The sequence below is a fragment of the Oryctolagus cuniculus genome, chromosome 4 (genome assembly GCF_964237555.1).
Source record: "Oryctolagus cuniculus chromosome 4, mOryCun1.1, whole genome shotgun sequence".
NCBI classification, from domain to species: domain Eukaryota; kingdom Metazoa; phylum Chordata; class Mammalia; order Lagomorpha; family Leporidae; genus Oryctolagus; species Oryctolagus cuniculus.
In genome coordinates this window covers 28,238,552-28,260,643 of record NC_091435.1, presented here as the reverse complement: position 1 = coordinate 28,260,643, position 22,092 = coordinate 28,238,552, and the positions used below count along the sequence as shown (strand labels likewise).

At 39.6% G+C, this 22,092-nt stretch overlaps 1 long non-coding RNA gene across 5 annotated transcripts in view; it reads left to right on the top strand.

The window, feature by feature from the left end:
- The first annotated feature begins 5,701 nt into the window (after window positions 1-5,701).
- LOC103350598 (uncharacterized) overlaps window positions 5,702-22,092 on the top strand; it is a 29,790-nt gene continuing 13,399 nt past the window's right edge. Inside the window, exons 1-5 of one of the 5 annotated variants that reach the window (XR_011388336.1) lie at window positions 5,702-6,055; window positions 7,230-7,890; window positions 8,654-11,138; window positions 11,413-11,858; window positions 14,129-15,657. This is a non-coding gene — a long non-coding RNA (uncharacterized lncRNA). Of the gene's footprint in view, window positions 6,056-7,229; window positions 7,891-8,653; window positions 11,859-14,128; window positions 15,658-22,092 lie in introns of those variants that run through there. The other 4 variants (XR_011388337.1, XR_007908976.2, XR_007908978.2 and 1 more) reach the window with 4 other exon arrangements.

Here is a 22,092-nt window from a genome sequence, read left to right as displayed (position 1 = left end):
CCCACTTTCAAGGAGATATTACCCTTACGTGTAGGAGCTGGGGCAATACATCCATGGGGTGTCTCTGCACCTGAGCAGGGTGCCCATAGCAGGGACAGGGATGTATCAAGCAGACATGAGATATGTGTGCATACATGTCATTCTGGCTATGTGATTATGGCTGCCTGAAGAAAACAAAATGAGGGAGAATGGTGCTAATGTCATGCCCAAATTAGCAAACTTGGTGAACACGCCAGATCCTTTAAAGTGAGTATTGACAAACCACAGGCGAGCAAACATTAAATAACCAGGCATTGCCAGGTCAAAATATAGATGAAAAACGGGAGTTTCAGATAGACTGAGGGTCAAAGTTATGCACAGGTAAGGGCAACTACTTCTATTGGCTTAACCATTCTTTTTTTTTTTTTTTAAAGATTTATTTATTTATACAGAGAGAAGGAGAGACAGAGAAAGAGAGAGAGAGAGAGAGAGAGAGAGAGAGAGAGAGTCTTCCATCAGCTGGTTCACTCCCCAATTGGCCGGAGCTGTGCCGATCCAAAGCCAGGAGCCAGGAACTTCTTTGTCTCCCATGTGGGTGCAGGGGCCCAAGGACTTGGGCCATCTTCTACTGCTTTTCCAGGCCATAGCAGAGAGCTGGATTGGAAGTGGAGCAGCTGGGTCTCAAACCGGCACCCACATAGGATGCTGGCACTGCAGTGGTGGCTTTACCCCCTAGACCACAGCGCCGGCCCCATTCTTGATCGAGAGCCAGGTTTCACATTCACCTATGATCCACAGAATCAAATGTCGTAGGAACACATGGGAAGGTTTGAGGCACAGATAAGAGCATCTCCTCCTGTCCTTGACCCACTCTGCTGTGCACTTCAGGACCGCATGCTCCCATGCCCAGGAACTTCAGGTATACTCAAGTGGACAGGCAGAATTTAAGAATGCCTTTGTTGCTTGTTCTATTATTTTAGATGGGGATTAAGCCGTCTCCACGTATTTGGACTGTATCATTGAGCATTGGGATTCCTTTGACTCCCGAAACTTGAAGAATGCCAGTTCTTTTCCTACACCATGGCATGGCTGTGATACAAGTTAGAGAATGGAAAGACTTGGTCCCCAGAGAGAACTATTAACTAGAACACTGTCCTCTAACCAGACCTCTTCTTTTGCAGAGCAGAGCAATGTCCTGAGACGCTTTATGTCTAAGCATTTTGCACCATGTAATACAAGCCAGAAATTGTCAACTCTGAGGTAGACCTGGTGGCTTTAACAGCAGTTACCTTCAAGAATACAGCTGCCGTCTCCCTCTGCCTGCTGAGGAGCCTGCCACATAGTCCACACAGATCACACCAGCTACAACTCTTGCCACCCCCACTGCCCCCGCAATTCAGTACTACCTGTTAATAAGCAGAAAACCTGAATGTTAACTTCTGCTTTATCTCTCCAGGAGGTTCCTGAAAGGTTCGGTGGCATTACTCATGTCCAGTTTTCCCTTTCCTGCTGGGTCTTAGACAGATAAAGCGAGTTTTGGAAACATTTTCAGATGACTCAGATATATTGAGGCATTTGAGTGTCCCAGTCTTATGTTCTGACCTAGAAAAACATAGTGTTGCTGCTAAATACGACCCTAACAGGGAATGAAAAACAAGCTGCTCAACAAGTTGTAGAAACATTCATGGATGGATTTCATATGACATTTTTATCCTCTCCTGATCATGGAGGCCAGGTACACATATATCCTACAGTAAAGCAGGCTGTTTCTCAAGAAGAAATTAACCATAAATGGGTACCGGATGGCCCTGTAGATGAACAGAAAAGAACATATTTCATTGTTTATATCCTGGAGGGAATTAGGAGGACCAGGACTAAGCACTTCAGCTACTCCAAACTATCCATGATAGACCAACGTTGTGAAGACAACCTCTGCCATTATAGAGAGGTTGAGGGAGATATTATTTTACTATTCCCGAATTCAATAGAATAACAGGAAATCTTGAAGGATAGGTACCTTACTCAGTCAGCCCCAGATATTAGAAAAATGCTTTAAACCCAGGGTCCTGGGACTGAGAGTACATTAGAAATCTGAAGGTTATCACTTTGGTCTTTTACAGTTGGGCTCAGAAGGAGACCCAACAATGGGAGAGAATGGATATAAACACGTCAGAGGAGTGGTAGTACCTTTATGGCCACTTAAACATGAGGTTACCTGTAGGCCTCTGAAGAGCTATGGCTGATGTCAGGCAAGAGATTTCAAGAAGGAATGTGCACATTCCTGATGTCAGACAAAGCTTGCATGGCCCTTTCCTACTTGAATATGGTTGAATGAGCCCAGAGATCAAGGCTTCTGGAGCCTGGCACCCTTTCTTGGATGACCCAACAGGACTTAAGGGGCCTAGAGTTTCACTTACAGGCTTCTAACACCCAGACCCCTGGTTTCAATTCCTTCCCATCCCCATGAAAGGGAAGGAATCGAATTCCTCCAAGATACTGGAACTACCTTTTCTGTCCTTCTCTCAAATCATGGACTCCCCTCTTTTCTTAGTGTGACCATCAGAAGCATCTCCAGAAGCCCTTAGTTATTTCACCCAGCCCCTAAGATGTAAATGGGATAGCTTATTTTTTACAAATGCCTTTCTTATCATACAAGAAATCCCAATACCCCTTCTAGGGAGAGATCTCTTAGCCTGAACAAAAACCACTGTCCTCCTGGCTCCAACTAAAAGGGCTAAAAGTCATCATAGACATCTTAAATCACAGGGACATTTGGAACCATGCAACAGTCACTATAACATTCTAATCCTAGGAGTCCTCAAACCAAATGGAGAATGGAGTCCTCAAACCAAATGGAGGCTAGTACAGGAGCCCTAACACATTAGTGGGGTGATGATCCACATTCACCCAGTGTTCCCTAACCCTTATACTTTATTGTCCCAAATTCCAAAAGGCATTAAATAGTTTACAGTTTTAGACTCAAAAGATACCTTTTTTTATAGTATTATTCCACAACAACCAATATTTGTTTTCAAGATACTTCTACTCTGTTCACCCAGTTAACTTGGACTGTGTTGTCACCAGGATTACAAGACAGCCTCATCTGTTTGGACAAGACTTGTCCAAAGAAATGCCAGAGTTTTCCCATCCATATGCAGGATGGTATGACACCATCCTTTTCAACTGAACTGAGGAATGTTCCCAAGAGGGCAAGAAGATGCTTCTCAAATTTTTTGTAAAGAGAGACCATAAAGTCTTGCAACATAAAGCACAATTCTGCTTGCCTCGATAGTATCTAGGCTTAGCCTTATGTAAAGGAACTTGGCACTGGGAGAAGATGGAATCAAACCCATAGGCATTTTTTCATTTCCTAAAACACTTAAATAGATTAGAAGCTCCTCTTGAGAGAAAAAAAAATTGTCAACACAGAATACTGTACCCTGCAAAGCTCTCATTTATGAGTTAAAGTGAAATAAAGACCTTCCATAACAACAGAAATTTAAAGAATTAAATAGTTTGCCACCAATCATCCAGCCTTACAAAAGATGCTTTAGGAAGTACTACACATAGAAAAACAGAAACATGGCCCTCAATATGAAAGAGAGTGAATGCAGAAAGTCTCCTGGTAAAAGGACAAAGGAAATTCAAAGTAAACAATAGGAATATTTATGGAGAAATGGCAGGGCGAAGTCATTACTTATCAATAATCAACTTGAATGTAAATGTCCTCAACTCTCCAGTTAAAATATAAAGACTTGCTGAATGCATTAAAAAGCAATGCCCATCTACTTGCTTCATATAAGAAACATATTTTACCAACAAAGATGCACACAGACTGAAAGTGAAAGGAAGGAAAAAGACATTCCATGCTAGCAAACCAAAAAAAGAGCTGTTTTGCCATCCTAATATTAGACAAAATAGTCTTTAACATAAAACCTCTTAAAAGAGACAAAGAAGGGCATTATGTAATGATTAAGGGATCAGCTCAACAGGAAGATGTGCCTATAATAAATGTATATACATCTAATTACAGGATACCTGGCTATATAAAAGAAATGTTAATGGATCTAAAGGGAGAAATAGACTCTAATACAGTAGCAATGGTAAGCTTCAATAACACACTTTCAGCAGCAGACAGATCAACCAACAGAAAACCAGCAAAGAAACGACAGAGTTAATCAATACCACAGACCAAATGGACATAATGGATATCTACAGAACTTTTCATCCAATACTTGCAGAATACACATTCTTCTCACCAGTGCATGGAACTTTCTATAGAATAAACCAAATTCTAGGCCATAAAGCAAGTTTCATAAAATAAAAAAAAAAAAACTTGAAACCATACCATGCATCTTCTCTGACCATGATGGAATGAAGCTAGAAATCAATAACTCAAGAATCTATGGAACATATGCAAACACGGAGAGACTGAACAACATGCTCCTGAATGAATGAACAGTAGGTAATAGAAGAAATCAGAAGAAAAATTTTAAAAGTTTCTGGAAAAAAATGAAGATGATAATACAGCATATCAAAACTTAGGGGATACAGCAAAAGCAATGTGAAGAGGAAAGTTTATAGAAATTGGTGCCTACATAAAAAAAATTGAAAAGGCACCAAATAAGTGAACTACCAATGCATCTCAAAGACCTAGAAAAATAACAGCAAACCAAACCCCAAATTAGTAGGAGAAAAGAAATAAATAAAATTAGAGAAAATATACAAAATTGAAACAAAACATACAAAAGATAAGAGAAACAAGGAGATGATATTTTGAAAAAACATAAGAAAATGGACACACTTTTGGCCCAACTAACCAAAAAAAAAAAGAGGGAGAAGACTAATTTGTGTCATTTATTTTGACATTTGGCTCATTAACAGAGAATTAACAGATTGATCATTTCAATGGAATATGCCTTTTTCTCTTCCATTAATTTAACCCCTAGACAGCACATAAAACTAAACTATTTTCTAGCCCATATATCCCCAAAGCCATGTACAAGGAGTTCTTGAAAAATGGAATTAAAATGTAATGTGACTTTCCAATTAACATTTTGAAACTTCACTGTACATTATAGATTCTTGTTGAGAAATGAACATAGTCACTTGAATTTTATGCCTAGGTGAACACCTAATTGAGAATACTTCTACTGAAATCATGAGAAAACTTAAAATCATTTGGGAGAAAACTACTGAAAGTAATTTTATTATACAAATCAATAATTAGTGTTGTTATTATGTAGCAGAATTATTCTATTACTTTTACAATTTTTATATATTTTTAATTAATTTTTTAAACTTTTATTTAATAAATATAAATTTCCAAAGTACACTTTTTGGATTATAGCAGCTTTTCCCCCCATAATCTCCCTCTCACCCACAACAATCCCATCTCCCTCTCCCATCCCATTCTTCATCAATATTAATTTTCAATTACCTTTTTATATAGAAGATCAACTTAGTATTTACTAAGTAGATTTCAACAGTTTGCACCCACAAAGACTCACAAAGTATAGAGTACTGTTTTAGTAATAGTTTTACCATTAATTCACATGGTACAACACATTAAGGACAGAGATCCTACATGAGGAGTAAGTACACAGTGACACCCATTGTTGATTTAACAATTGACACTCTTATTTATGACGTCAGTAATCACTCGCGGCTTTTGTCATGAGTTGCCAAGGCTATGGAAGTCTCTTGAGTTCGCCAACTCCTATCATAGTCCAAGTGAAAGTTCTCTCCTCCCTTCAGAGAAAGGTACCTCCTTTTTTGATGGCCCGTTCTTTCCACTGGGATCTCACTCACAGAGTAGGCAAATAATATTGCATTTTGTTATTATACCTTATGTTTGCCATCAGTTTTATCAGCCCTTTTTGTCCACTAACTTGTTGAAATCTCACAATGACCCCATGAGAGGGAAGATGAGGAGAGTGAAGCTTTAAGAGTTCATTTGCCTGTCAGTGATGACAAGTGGAAGGACAGGATCTGATGCCAAATCTACTTGTCTCAAAGCCTTCATTTTGAAGTCTGTTGATATGAAAACTTCCATAGATGGTTCAGATGTTTCTAGGTAGGTGCTTTGTGTTATCCTAGTCATCAATGCTGCTGTTGTTTCTGTCTTCAAGATCAGCCACTTTCCTTATTTTCCACCATCATCTTTATTCAAGATGTCATACCTTCACACCTAGACATTTGTCTCTCTTCTCCAGTTCACCCTGGATATTCTCACCAGCCATCTCTGGTTATATCACCACTTTACAGAGAATAAAATGTGTGGCCTTCGAAGAAACAAAAAAGATTAGAGACTTCCTAAAGTCACAGGATTCTGTTGATTCTGGATTTCTGGATACAGGGAAATAGAACATCCTTTGTGTTAGCTGTAAAAACGATAAACAAATGCCAGGGACCCATATTTTGACATGGAGCCCAGAAGCCAAACAAGTCTATTCAATCTATATGAAGTGGAGAGAAAAGGGATGAGTTTAAGAGTGTTGAATCAGCTTAAGGGATCAGCTCAGAAGCTTGCAGGATTTTTTAGCAAAGAATTTGAGACCGTGGCAAAAGGGTGGCCAGCCTGCCTCTGAGTGGTTATAGGTACCACCCTACTAATACCTGAAGCCACCAAATTGACCCTGGGCAAGAGTAATAGTGCATACTCTGCATAGTGTGACAGAATTGCTAACTTTGAAAAGAAGCCTTTGGCTAACAATCACCTTTAAAAACGCCAGGCATTACAGCTGGAGGGCCCTGCAATCCAGCTTGAGATTTCGCTTCTCTCTTACTTTTGCTACTTTTCTCCCGTGGAGAAATCCAGAAGAATGTGGAGGATCCAGAACATGAATGTAATGATAGTTCCACAGACCTATGGAGCCAGAGAGGGCATCAAGGATACACCTTTAGAGGACACGGACTGAGTTCTCTTTACAGATGGCAATTGGGAATTCTTTTGTTGAACAGGAGCCTGCCACATTAGATATGACATTGTCACATTAAATGAGACCATCAAAAGCTTTCATTTCCTTTTGACCTGAGTGCTCAATAGGTAGAACTGGTAGCCCTGAGAACAGCACTGGAGTTGAGCAGGAAAAAAGGGTGAATGTTGATACATTTTCTCAATATGTCTCCTTGTTCTCCATGCTCTTTTAGCTATTTGTAAAGAAAGACGCTACTTTACTTCAAATGGGTTTCCTATCAAATACCACCAGGAAGGAGACCAATTGTTGTCTTTTGTGTTCCTCCTGCAGGAAGTGGCAGTTGTATTCTGTAAGACACACCAAAAGGAGAGATGAAATTATGAGAGGAACCAAGTCACAGTTTCGGCAGCCAGATCAATAGCTAAGGGGACTCCCTCTATCCATAAGAGATCAGGCCCCTCCCACGAAGGGACACAATGGATATTTTCTAGAGATTATAGTATCCAGTGGCATGAATGACTTCAGTATGAAGAAGGAAGAATTCATTTTCCTTTCTCTTGCCAGTGAAAGGCACTTAAAACTCTCCATCAAGCTTTCAATCTGTGGAGGGGTAAGACTTTTCAATGGGCCCAGAGGCAATATACAGTAAAGACCTCCCCAGGACTATGAAACAGGTTGTGGGGGCCTGTGAGGTTTTTCCTAGGAGTAAACTCTTAAATCAAAGAATTTCCCTTTCCAGACCACAAAGAAAAGGAAACTCTCCAGAGGAGGGCTGAAAACTAGACTTTATCGACCTGGGTAAAACAAGAAATGTTTACACACGTTCACTAATTGGATGGAAACCTTTCCCTGTAGAAATGTGAAGGCTACCAAAAGAATAATGGTGTGATCTCTGAAATAGTTACTTTGTTTGGACGTTCTGAGTCCACAAAATTAGAATGGCCCCTCCTTCAAGAAGACTATCATTCCCGTTGTTGAAGAATCTAAGACAGTAGGTTTACATTATCATCTCTATTCTGCTTGGGGTTGATTCTCCCAGTCATCAGGGATGATAGAAAAAATTGACATCCTCAAGAGACACCTCAAAAAGCTATCTCAGGAAATTTATTTACCCTGGATCTCTCCTTCTAATAGCCTTAGTATATATTTGAAATATACCCTCAGGTTAAGTTTGAGCTCTTTTGAAATGCTATATAGTCATCCTTTTGTTACTAATGACCTCTTAATGAAAAATGAGATACCATATGTGATCAGCAATTGTCAAATTCAGCGCACCGCACTGATCCGATGGCAGGAGTCAGGTGCTTCTCCTGGTCTCCCATAGGGTGCAGGGCCCAAGCACTTGGTCCATCCTCCACTGCACTCCCTAGCCACAGCAGAGAGCTGGCCTGGAAGAGGGGCAACCGGGACAGAATCCGGTGCCCCGACCGGGACTAGAACTTGGTGTGCCGGCGCCGCAAGGCGGAGGATTAGCCTAGTGAGCCGCGGCGCCGGCCAGCAATTGTCAAATTCTAACAGGCCATTGTAGATCTCCCAAAGGCAAAACCCAGGGTATTAGGAAACCCTAAGTATACCCCAGAAGAAAGATTCATTATTAGTTAAGGCCCTTCCAACACACTTTCTCTCTTTATAGGAGGGTTAGGAGGGGCCCTATACTTTGATTCTTTCTACTCTCACTGTGGTAAAATTGTGTGGATTAGAGCCCCGGATCTACCATTCATGAGTAAAAGCCTGGGTTTCCCATTCAATTTCAGATTCGATCCTGGAGGACAGCTTTGACACCTCGAAGGAAGGTGAATATTATCATTCCAGAAGGACTCAAACTCCCTTTTAAAAAAGATAAGTCTATTATGCACACTCCTTCCCAATCTATCATACCTCAATCCTATCATCCAGCCGCAGTTTTTTGGGGAAAAGCCTTGCTACTTGAGGTACCAGTTCTTTTCATCTTACTGTTCATCAGCTTACCTCCACTAATGATGTGGTGCCGTGGTTTTAATCCTGTTGAATGAAGGCAACACAGTGAGGGCTCAGAAACATTCCTTTATTTCAGGGGACACGCCCATGACACCTTCCCCATAGAAAGACCAAGATAGCGATACTCTATTTACAAAGGCCTCTTTTGGTTTTTCGATACCCCCACATTGGAGAGAGCTATCTTATACCTCACACTTGTGGTTCAACAGGGGTGGGAGGCTATGATAAAGACCCTTGAGTCTCAGAAAATTATGGTCTTACAAAATCATTGGGGGTTAGAAATTCTAACAGTCCAATAAGGTGTAACAAGTGTGTTATTAAATGAAACATGTTGCATTTGGATTAATACCTCTCACCATGTGGAAGAAAATCTACAGGTTCTAAAAGACAATGTCAGGCTCATAAATAACATAATAGAACATGCAGTGTCATTGCCTAGCTGGCTACATTTCCTCTTATCCTCTTTAGGACTCTATATCATATGGTCATGGATTGCTTTCTTTTGTAGCTTCTCTTTGTATTTTTGTGATACTGCTTATGTTTGTGCCCTATATACTCAACCTTCTTTTAAAACTTGTCTCTTCTTGTCTAGAGTCTAGCAAACTCCAGAGGGTCCTAGAGACAGAACCATGAATTCAGGCGTTCTACTGAAGTTCCCTGGACAAACCTCTGGAGGAGCCATGACTGTTGTCTCTAACATTATCCCTCTCTATTTCAAAGTAGACACAGCAGTTGTTACCCCCTTTCTCTAATATTAGGGTTACCTGTTCAAAGGGGTGATTGATAGAGATAGGCTGCTCACCTGGTAGATAAGGACAAGAGGCCCCTGCCCACCAACTGGAGATGAGTCTTAGAGGACCTGAGGAGAGTGAATGAAGGACTTCTGTGAACAGAGACCTAAATTCCACCTAAATAAGTAATCAAAGCCATAACTTCTCAATGCTTCTCTTAGACCCATCATGAGAACTTTCCCCTTTACACCCTATTTAAAAGCCCTAGACAATCAATCCTCAAAAGTTTCCTCCTTCAGAGATCCACTGTGACTGTTGGGAGTTTTCTCAGTATTTTTTCCATAAACCTCCTTCACATTGCTCATTCTTCCTTGTCAGTATTCCTCATTCTTTATAGATGTGAGACAAAGAAACTGGCTGAGAAAAAGAATCATAATCTAAAAGAGCTATAACATTTTAGAAATTTGGCAGAAAGAAAAAGCTGAAACATTTCCTGGTGACAAGACACAAGCTCAAGCAATTATAACCACAGGCTGCTGCAACAGTGATTGGGCTTAATTTGTGGCTGTCCTAGAAATTCTAAGCAGTCTGTTTATTTTTTCTGGCTTATAGATACTTATGTGATTTTTACCACTGACTCAGTCTCACAATACTTCTCAAATTCAAATTTGTCCCAAATGTTCAGTTAAGGTGTTTTTCAATATGCACAGGAGAAGTGCCTCCAAAGGGGTGGCCCATCACAACAAGCCTCTTCCTGGGCCTGTAGTAGGATACAACTCCTTGTCTTGTGCCTAAAAATGCCACAATGCTAGTTTACACCCAGAACTGTTAGCCCCAACACCATTGCATCCAGAGGAAAGAACCAAAATTCACCCTGCTATGGTCTGCCTGCTACTATGTTGGCTTACTCTCTGATGTCACACCTCTCAGCCACTAGTGATTTCAGCAGAGGCATAAGACAGACAGAATGGTACTATACAAGTCTGCTGGGCACTGAAGCAGGTCCAGAGACCGTGTGCAGGCAGTGGCATGGAGACAGGGACAATTTGCCGCTGTTAAATGCTGGCTGTTACCTACCTATTATGACTGTCCACAGGGACTTGTCTTAGGACAGAAACCTTTGTGATGTGCCCAGTGTGAAGCTTTTCTAGCCTGGCACTCTGTCCCAAGTCACAATTCTATGACCCTTGCTCTCTGCCAAAGTTGGTGAAGAGTGATAAAGACACCCTTCTGCCCACCCAAACTGTGCCCAGCCTGGTCACCTCGGGGTCCCACACTCATAGTTTTCTACAAATTTCTGGAGATCTCCAACAAATTTGCTGGAGGCTGGTAGTTACACACTTAAAAATGAGTCTGACCCTGCAACGGGCAGGTCTTTGTCTGAAGCTGGGTAAGCCTAGGAGCTTGCTTGGTCTGTGAGCACCAACCGGGAGTTCGTGCTTTTAGGCTTTATCAGGCACTGGATCTCAGCTTTGTAGACTGGTTTCTGAACTCTGTGGCTCAATCCTAAAATCCTTCATCTGCCCTTTCTGTGAGTCTGAATTTTAATTTCTACCAATGGTGTGTTGGGGTGGGGGGCAGTTGGAAGAGGCTACGTGGCTATGGAAGCTACAGCTATTCAGTCCACAGGTATAGGCCTGGGGGCCCAAACGGGAGACTTAGTCCAACTGAATTTTTCCCAGTGGTTTTGGCTCTGGGATTCAGTTTGTTCCATCTCCCCAGCTTAGTCATGTCTCTCCATGCCACACTCCTTGGAACTGGGAGACAAATGACATGGACAACTCTTTCCTTCTTTCTTTCTTCAGTTGGACTTTTATGATGATCATAGCAGCATGAGGCACTATTTTCTCCCACCTGGCTCCGAAGAGCTCATCAAGTTGAGTTGGTGTGTGTGCAGCTCTTCCCATTTTGTCTGTGTTGGGAGGTAGTCAACAGAGACTAATTCTCTGCCAACATCTCTGCTCTGGTTCTCCTAATGTATTATTGTCATATCTGATTCTTTCACAAGATACTGGGAATCTGAACAGATGCAGGTCTATCGTTTGGTATAAACTCCTGAGAACCAATTGGATTCTTCAGCCAAGTTGGCTCCAGCACTCAAATTTTATATGTGTGTGACAACTTTGAAAGCCAGAAGGATATATTGTGAATACTTTCCTACTTGAGGAAAAAAAAAAAACAGGAATGCTATTCATCAGCTTCAGCAAGTATAGATTAAAACCATCCTACTTTATTTAACAATTGTGTAAAGGTAGGTAAACATTGAATACCTTTCCAGAAATTATTGCTATCTTATTTTCCTTTTTATTCTTTATTCTTAGAATAAGAAGTTGGCAGATTAATATTGCTTTACCACAAAAATATCCATGTTTATTGTCTTGAAATTATGTACACAGCTTCAATTCATTTCATAAAACATCTGTGTATGCATGATATACAAAGAATTTACAGTTAGCCCTAATCCATCCAATACAAACCACATATTCTTCTCCCTTACTGTGTAACCTACCATTAATTTTATTAATGAGCTCAATCTTCAAATAACACAAAGTCCTTTGATAATGACAAAGGTCAAATCCTCTGTGAGCTGGGCATTTAAACATATTTTTGAAAGGTCAAACTAATTTAAAACACTTGGTTATTCCCCTTCAGCTTTGATCCATAGCTCTTTGCATTGTTGTTTGAGTGCCTAATACACACACCAATAAAAATACAGAAACAAAACAGGTATGGTCACTTTAGGGAGTCAATACTGAAAAGATTTTTAACTGATAAAGTAATAAAGTTAACTGTATAAGATTTGAGTAAATGATGAAATGCAAATTTTGTCAGCTGCTATTAGAACATCTACTTTTGTATGACAGTTTTATCATCAAATAATATTCTGAGATTTAACACTATGTAGTGTCATGTATAGTGTTATATATCAAACAAGATGACATGTTTCCTATCTACCAAATGCACTGAGATGGCACGAAGATTATCTGGTGAAAACAAACAGTAACTTAATAGTATTGCAGGAGCTCTGACTAATTTTACCATATGAACAGAAAATATTAGATCACATGGAATATAAGAAATAGACTATGGGTAATTCTCCTTGACAACGATTTATTATAAACCTCTCTTTAAATAAGATTTTTAAGAATTTTTTATTTTATGAAAGAATTAGAGAAAGAGGGAAAGAGAGATCTTCTGTCTGCTGGTTATTTCCCAAGTGGCCTCAACAGCAAGGATGGGCCAGGCCAAACCAGGAGCCAGGGGGGGTTCTTGCAGATAGCTTTTGTGGATGCAGGGACCCCAGCACTTGGACCATATGCTGCTGCTTTCCCCAGGCCATTAGCACAGAGCTGGATCAGAAGTGGAGCAGCCGGAGCATGCGGCAGCGCCAACATGGGACGCCAGCCTTGCAGGCAGTGAGTTGGTCCTGAGTAAGAGATTTTTTAGTCTTTATTTTTTAGAGATACTTTACAATTTATTTCCTCCCTAAACTTTTCTTTTAACCAAGTTTATACTCCTAGCCCTCCCTTTCTTTCTAAGTACTGTAGTTTCATCACATAATTTGAAGTACTGGTAAAAAGTCCTCTCAAAATTATTCACTTTTGTTTCCGCCTCCTTCATGTGCGTTACATTTTCAGTGCTTAAAAATGTGATGAATGGCATATAGTGTCATTTAAAACCATGCATCACCCAGAAAATCTATAGGTAGGAATCTGAAAGCTAAGAGACTTTTTTATAGTGATAATACACTCAGGATTTCATCAGACTTTCACAAGAGTTAATAGGATGAAAGATGGCACAGCTTCACAAAAGAGAGGTAATGCTTCATTCCCAGGAGTAGTTATATAACACCAATCACAGCAGCACTTTGTCTTCGACAAAAGACCAAATGAGTTCTCTTTGGGAGTTGCTTAATCCATAGACCAGGACAATAAGGTGTCGCTGTGCATTATTCAGCAGAAAAGACAGAGGGAAGTCAGGGCTGGGCAAAGAGAATATGTACATTATGTCGGAGACAGACTTGCTACTAGACTCCCTCGACACAACATTTGTACTTACAGGCTTTTAACATGGCCTTAGTCCCTGATCAATTAATCCTAGTGAGATTTAAAGACTCCTGTGACCCAGGACACATTTAGGGATTTATCCCACTAGTCACCATTCACATTTATAGTTAGAAGCAGAAATTATGTGTTGGGAAATTAACTAGAACTTTTCACACAGAAGAATCTGACTTCTATAGCTTTATTTTATTCGTTTTGCTTCATTTATGTGATTCAGTTATAGGAAAATGGCCATTAGATCTATATCAATATGTTAGCATATTGAGCGTTTGACCCAATGTCTTATCCAGTTCTTGCGTAAAGTATACAAACATTGTTGAACAAACTGGAATGTTCAATAAAACATCAGCAATCATGAACTGTTAGGCTCCTCTATATTAACATTCTCTAAAAGGAAGCAGAATCAAGCGATGTCTTCAGAATTAATTGGATCTATTGTGAGAAATTGATTCATCAGTTACAGAGACTGACAAGATTCAAGAATTGCTGTTGGCAAGATGGAAACCCCCAGAGAGTGGATGTTGTAGTTCCAGTGCAGGTTAGAAGACCTGAGATCCAAGAGAACTAACTGTGTTGTTTCAATCAGAATCTAGATAAGCTCAAAACCGAGGAAGACCTGATATTTCAGTTCAAGGAAAAAAGAAAGTGACGCCCCCAACTAAAGTGGAGTCAAGCAGAATAAATTTCTTTTACCACCAGAAGCATTAGCCCTTTTGCTCTATTCAGACATTCAATTAATGAGGCAAGCGAATGGACGGTTCACTCTCTCTCGCTCTCGCTCTCGCTCTCTTTCTCTCCTCTCTCTGCCATTCAAGTAAATACACCTTAAAATAAACAGCACAGGGGTTGGTGCTGTGGATCAATGCATTAAATCCCCAGCCTGAAGCACCAGCATCCCATATGGGCGTTGGTGCAAGTCCTGGCTGTTCCACTTCTGATCCAGCTCTCTACTATGGCTTGGGAAAGCAGTAGGAGATGACACAAGTAGTTAGGCTCCTGCACCCATGTGAGAGACCTGGAAAAATTTCTGGTTCCTAGCTTTGGATCAGCTCAACTCTGGCTGTTGCAGTCATTTGGGAGTGAACCAATGGATGGAAGACCTTTTTCTCTCTCTCTCTGGCTCTACATCTCTCTAACTCTTTCAAATAACTAAAATAAATCTTTAAAAAAATAAAAAATAAACAGCACAAATGAAGTTATTAAATAAGATATCTATATTTTAAATAGTTGAAGAAAGTGTAAAGACTCATGTCCGTTTTTTAGACATCCATCAGTAATTCTCTGTTGTTACACAGATGTTACCGAAGTTTAACTCAGTTACTTCCCAAATGAACAAAAATTGACTTAGTACTATCAACTATATACATTTTTTAACATTTATTTAATGAATATAAATTTCCAAAGTACAGCTTATGGATTACAATGGCTCCCCCCCCCCATAACTTCCCTCCCACCAGCAACCCTCTCCTTTCCCGCTCCCTCTCCCCTCCCATTCACATCAAGATTCATTTTCGATTCTCTTTATATACAGAAGATCAGTTTAGCATATATTAAGCAAAGGTTTCAACAGTTTGCACCCACATAGAAAAACAAAGTGAAAAATACTGTTTGAGTACTAGTTATAGCATTAAATCACAATATACAGCACATTAAGGACAGAGATCCTACATGAGGAGTAAGTGCATGGTGACTCCTGTTGTTGACTTAACAAATTGACACTCTTGTTTATGGCCTCAGTAATCACCCTAGGCTCTTGTCATGAATTGCCAAGGCTATGGAAGCCTTTTGAGTTCACCGACTCTGAATATGACAGAGGTCTAAATATGACAAGGTCGTAGTCAAAGTGTAAGTTCTCTCCTCCCTTCAGAGAAAGGTACCTCCTTCTTTGATGACCCGTTCTTTCCACTGGGATCTCACTCGCGGAGATCTTTCATTTAGGTTTTTTTTTTTTTTTTTTTTTTTTTTTTTTTTTTTTTTTTTTGCCAGAGTGTCTTGGCTTTCCATGCCTGAAATACTCTCATGGGCTTTTCAGCTGGGTTCGAATGCCTTAAGGGCTGATTCTGAGGCCAGAATGCTGTTTAGGACATCTGCCATTCTATGAGTCTGCTGTTTATCTCACTTCCCATGTTGGATCATTCTCTCCCTTTTTTATTCTATCGGTTAATATTTGGAGACACTAGTCTTGTTTATGTGATCCCTTTGACTCTTAGTCCTATCATTATGATCAATTGTGAACAGAAATTGATCACTGGGACTAGTGAGATGGCATTGGTACATGCCACCTTGATGGGATTGAATTGGAATCCCCTGGTATGTTTCTAACTCTACCGTTTGTGGCAAGTCAGCTTGAGCATGTCCCAAATTGCACATCTCTTCCCACTCTTATTTCCACTCTTATATTTAACAGCGATCACTTTTCAGTTAAGTTTCAACACTTAAGAATAACTGTGTATTGATTACAGAATTCAATCAAAAGTATTAAGTAGAATTGACATACTACTGAGACATCTTAGAACTTTCACTTGTTTGTCAGCTAGGTTTCTATTTTATTATGATTTTATCTAAGTCTTCTATACAATATTTTATAAAATAATAAAAATGCACTGTTCAACAAATATATCTTGCTCATGTGTTTGCAAGGACTACATTACATTGGTGGGCCTATGGGTAGATAATGATAACTTCATCAAGAATAATAAGTATTTCTGGGACAACAGCATGATACATTCCCTAGATGCCCACCATGGCTAAGCTGCCATGGCTAAGGCTGGGACGTACTGAAGCCAGAAGCCCAGAACTCAATCTCAGTTTCCCAGGTGGGTGTCAGGGCCTTAATTACTGAAGCTATTACATGCTGCTTCCCAGGACTTGCATTGGCAAAAGCTGAATAAAAGCACTTCAAATGTGATGTAGGTGTCTCAAGTGCTATCTTAACTGCTGTGCCAAATGCTCAACCACAAAATATTTTTAAATGTTCTCTGCAGCTAATACAGAAATTAAACAATGCTTTGCATCCTTACATTGATTTTCAGGGATAATTTCACCTCAGTTACAGGACTTGGCGTATACTTCTTTATGATTATTCAGAAAATATTAAAAATCTTAAAATAAGAGCATTTGCAACACACATAATACAAAATTTCAAATGTAGAAATTATTGCTTGATACCACTAGAGGTACTTTAGATTATTCTATCTTGGTATCTGATCATTATTATATGTGCTCATATGCACCATCAACTTCCTTCATGCTCCAAGACGGCCACTGCAGTATCTAACAGATCTATTCTTCAATTCATTAAGTAGGGGATAGATAAAAGGAGACATCCTCATCTGGGTAGGCTTTCAAGAAACCTTTCTAGAAGTCAACTGTAATTATTTTTCTTTACATTTTGTTATCTGAACATATAATTTATGATATTAAGTTACCATTGTAGGTGGGTGGTATGATTTTAGCTTGGCTTCCTTGGATAATTCTATATACACACTTTATATAGAAAGGAGATGAAGGTGGATGTTGGGTACACAGCTAGCAAGCTCTGAAGAAGTCTCTATGGTTATTTGACCACATTTAATTTTCAGATTCTTACTATGTGCATGTTAATGGAAAAAGGTCAGAAACATCTATTCTTAAATTGACAAATGTATATATATGACAAGAGTGCAAATGCAGTGCTGGGGACAATCTTGGTTCATATTTCCTCATGTAGTCCTCACATAACACTTTTTAAATACTTGCCTTTAGTATCATAATTGAATTGTTTATTTATGTAACACACACATGCACACACATATCTATATCTATATCTATATAGATATAGCTATAGATATAGATATAGATATATGTGTATATCCAAGCACTTTTATATTAGTGAATGGAGGAAACAAATTCTATTTCTTTTTTAAATTTTTTATTTAGTAGACATAAAGTTTTAAAGTACAGTTAATGGATTACAATGGCTTCCCCCCTCATAATTTCCCTCCCACTCAGACCCCTCCCATCTCCCGCTCCCTCTCACATTCCATTAACATCAAGATTCATTTTCAATTCTCTTTATATACAGAAGATCAATTCAGTAATATTAAGCAAAGATTTCATCAGTTTGCACCCACACAGAAACACAAAGTGTAAAATACTATTTCAGTACTAGTTATAGCATTACTTCACATTGGACAACACACTAAGGACAGATCCCATCTGAGAAGTAAGTACACAGTGACTCCTGTTGTTGACTTAACAATTTGGCACTCTTGTTTATGGCATCAGTAATCTCCCTAGGCTCTAGTCATGAGTTGCCAAGGCTATGGAAGTCTCTTGAGTTCGCCGACTTCGATCTTATTCAGACAGGATCATAGTCAAAGTGGAAGTTCTCTCCTCCCTTCAGAGAAAGGTACCTCTTTCTTTGATGGCCCCGTTCTTTCCACTGGGATCTCACTTGCAGAGATCTTCCATTTAGGTCTTCCTTATTTTTTTCCCAGGGTGTCTTGCCTAAAATACTCTCATGGGCTCTTCAGCCATATCTGAATGCCTTAAGGGCTGATTCTGAGGCCAGAGTTCTATTTAGGACATCTGCCATTCTATGAATCTACTGTGTATCACTTCCCATGATCATTCTCTCCATTTTTGATTCTATCAGCTAGTCTTAGCAGACACTAGACTTGTTTGTGTGATCCCTTTGACTCTTAGACCTATCAGTGTGATCAATTGTGAACTGAAATTGATCACTTGGACTAGTGAGATGGCATTGGTACATGCCACCTTGATGGGATTGTATTGGGATCCCCTGGCATGATTCTAACTCCACCATTTGGGGCAAGTCCGATAGAGCATGTACCAAATTGTACATCTCCTCCCTCTCTTTTTCCTACTCTTATATTTAACAGGGATCACTTTTCAGTTAAAATTTAAACACCTAAGAATAATTGTGTGTTAATCACAGAGTTCAACCAATAATACTAGAACAAAACAAAGAGAAAATACTAAAATGGATAAAGTATTACATTGTACATCAACAGGACAAGAGCTGATCAAGTCACTGTTTCTCATAGTGTCCATTTCACTTCAACAGGTTTCCCCTTTGGTGCTCAGTTAGCTGTCGCCAATCAGGGAGAACATATGATATTTGTCCCTTTGGGACTGGCTTAATTCACTCAGCATAATCTTTTCCAGATTGCTCCATCTTGTTGCAAATGACCTGGTTTCATTGTTTTTGACTGCTGTATAGTATTCTATAGAGTACATGTCCCATAATTTCTTTATCCAGTCTACTGTAGATGGGCATTTGGGTTGGTTCCAGGTCTTAGCTATTGTGAATTGAGCTGCAATACACATTAATGTGCAGACAGCTTGTTTGTTTGCCAATTTCATTTCCTTTGGGTAAATTCCAAGGAGTGGGATGGCTGGGTTGTATGGTAGGGTTATATTCAGGTTTCTGAGGAATCTCCAGACTGACTTCCATAGTGACTTAACCAATTTGCATTCCCACCAACAGTGGGTTAGTGTCCCTTTTTCCCCACATCCTCTCCAGTATCTGTTGTTGGTAGATTTCTGAATGTGAGCCATTCTAACTGGGGTGAGGTGAAACCTCACTGTGGTTTTGATTTGCATTTCTCTGATTGCTAGTGATCTTGAACATTTTTTCATGTGTCTGTTGGCCATTTGGATTTCCTCTTTTGAAAAATGTCTAGTGATGGCCGGCGCTGCGGCTCATTAGGCTAATCCCCTGCCTTGAGGCGCTGGCACACCGGGTTCTAGTCCTGGTCGGGGTGCCGTATTCTGTCCCGGTTGCCCTTCTTCCAGGCTAGCTCTCTGCTGCGGCCAAGGAAGTGCAGTGGAGCATGGCCCAAGTGCTTGGGCCCTGCACTCCATGGGAGACCAGGAGAAGCACCTGGCTCCTGCCATCGGATCAGCACCATGCGCTGGCTGCAGCAGGCCGGCCGTGGCTTCCATTGGAGGGTAAACCAACGGCAAAGGAAGACTTTTCTCTCTGGCTCTCTCTCTCACTGTCCACTTTGCCTGTCAAAAAAAAATAAGAAAGAAAGAAAGAAAGAAAGAAAGAAAGAAAGAAAGAAAGAAAGAAAGAAGAAAGAAAGAAAGAAAGAAAGAAAGAAAGAAGAAAGAAGAAAGAAAGAAAGAAAGAAAGAAAGAAAGAAAGAAAGAAAGAAAGAAAGAAAGAAAGAAAGAAAGAAAGAAAGAAAGATGTCTAGTGAGGTCCTTTTCCCATCTGCCCATCTCTTAAGTGGGTTGTTTGTTTTGATGTTGTGGAATTTCTTGATTTCTTTGTAGATTCTGGTTATCAACCCTTTTTCTGTTGCAGAGTTTGCGAATATTTTTTCCCATTCTGTTGGTTGCCTCTTCACTTTCCTGACTGTTTCTTTTGAAGTACAGAAACTTCTCATTTTGATGCAACACCTTATGTTAATTTTGGCTTTGACTGCCTGTGCTTCTGCGGTATTTTCCAAGAAGTCTTTGCCAGTATCTGTATCTTGCAGAGTTTCTGCAATGCTCTCTAATAATTTGATGGTGTCGTCTCGTAGATTTAATTCTTTAATCCATGTTGAGTAAATTTTTGTGTAAGGTGAAAGGTAGGGGTCTTGCTTCATGGTTCTGCACGTGGAAATCCAGTTTTCCCAGCACCATTTATTGAATAGACTGTCCTTACTCCAGGAATTGGTTTTGGATCCTTGATCAAATATAAGTTGGCTGTAGATGTTTGGATTGATTTCAAGTCTATATGTGAGTCAACCATTCTATAGGAGTATTTAGTCAATTATTACAATATTAAAAATAACTACAAAATCTCATTGGTATATAAAACTAACCATTTCCACTTGGAAAATCTATGAATTGGCTAGGGTAGCTCTTTGACCTTAGTTGGATTGATTTCATCATATACTTGTTGACTGACTTACTTTAAGCTCAATAAATTGGTTCTTTCAGTGTATGGCAGTAAACAAAGAGACCAGGTCTAATGCTGTAAACCATCAGTTGTGTCTTACCTATTAGCGTCCACTGGACAAACCAAATCATAGGGTCCCAAATTCAGAGTCACAAAAATATATTCATTTGTGAAAGGTATTGTACAATTGTCTGAAGTAGAGCAAGAATGCAGGGAAAGGTGAAAAACTGAGTCTGATAATTCAACCTACCGCAGTAGGTTGAACCAAATTTAGTTCCTGACACATTGAATGTACAGAAAATGAGTGAAGTAAGCAATGCATTTTTAAACCACTGCCTTGTACAAGCTTTTTGACCTCTTTGAAAGTGTCTTCCATGCATAGTTTCACATTTTTTCTTGAAAAATGATCATTGAAAGGTGGATGTTTGATCTGGTGGTTAAGATGCCAGTGCCCCATACCAGAGCATCCAGGTTTAACACCTGGCCCTACTTCTGATTCTAGCTTCCTGCCAAAGCAGATTTTTGGAGGAAGAAGATGATGACTCATATTGGCAGAACCCTGTTAACCACTGGGAGACAGGGATTTAGTTCCTAGCTGCTGGGTTCAGTTTGGGCCATCTCCAATGATTAGAAGCATATGAGAAGTGAATCGGTGGATAAGAACTCTCTCTCTCTCTCTCTCTTTCTTTCTCTCCCATAAACTACTTTCTCCAAGCCTCTTGATTAAAAAATGACAGCTGAATTTTCACAGATACTGGATTTTACTACTTCATTATTAAGAACTTCACAATTTCTCAACTGAAACTCTCCACTATAGATCATACACTATAGATCATACACTATAGATCACCATTACATCAAAGTGTTCCATTGTGCTAGAAATAAGCAAAAATATAAGTGAAAACCAAAGAATGTGGAATATGAGGTTATTGTGAGGATTAAGTAAATTTAGGTGTGTGATATTTTCAAAACAATTTCATTAAAATATAATAGTTAAAATGTATATTATTAACAAGTGTTTAACATTAATTGCTTGCAAAATGATGTTATTACATAATTACATAATAAACTAATACTGAATAAAAATGGACATTGGATTTTTTTAAAGATTTTTTATTTTTATTTATTTGAAAGAGTTACAGAGAGCGGTAGAAACAGAGAGAGGTCATCTATCCTCTGATTCACTCCCCAAATAGCTGCAACAACTGGAGCTGTGCCGATCCGAAGCCAGGAGCCAGTAACTTCTTCTGGTCTCCCATGTGGGTGCAGGGGCCCAAGGACCATCTTCTACTGCTTTCTCAAGCCACAGCAGAGAGATGGATTAGAAGAGGAGCAGCTGGGACTAGAACCAGTGCCCATATGGGATGCCAGCGCTTCAGGCCAGGGCTTTAACCCATTGCACCACAGCGCTGGTTCCTGGATGTTGGATTTTAAGAAGTCAGTGGTGAGAATCTGCACCATATGCTTTGTGATTTGGGGAAGAAATTCAGCTTCTATGATTGTCAGATGCCTCATTTTTGCAT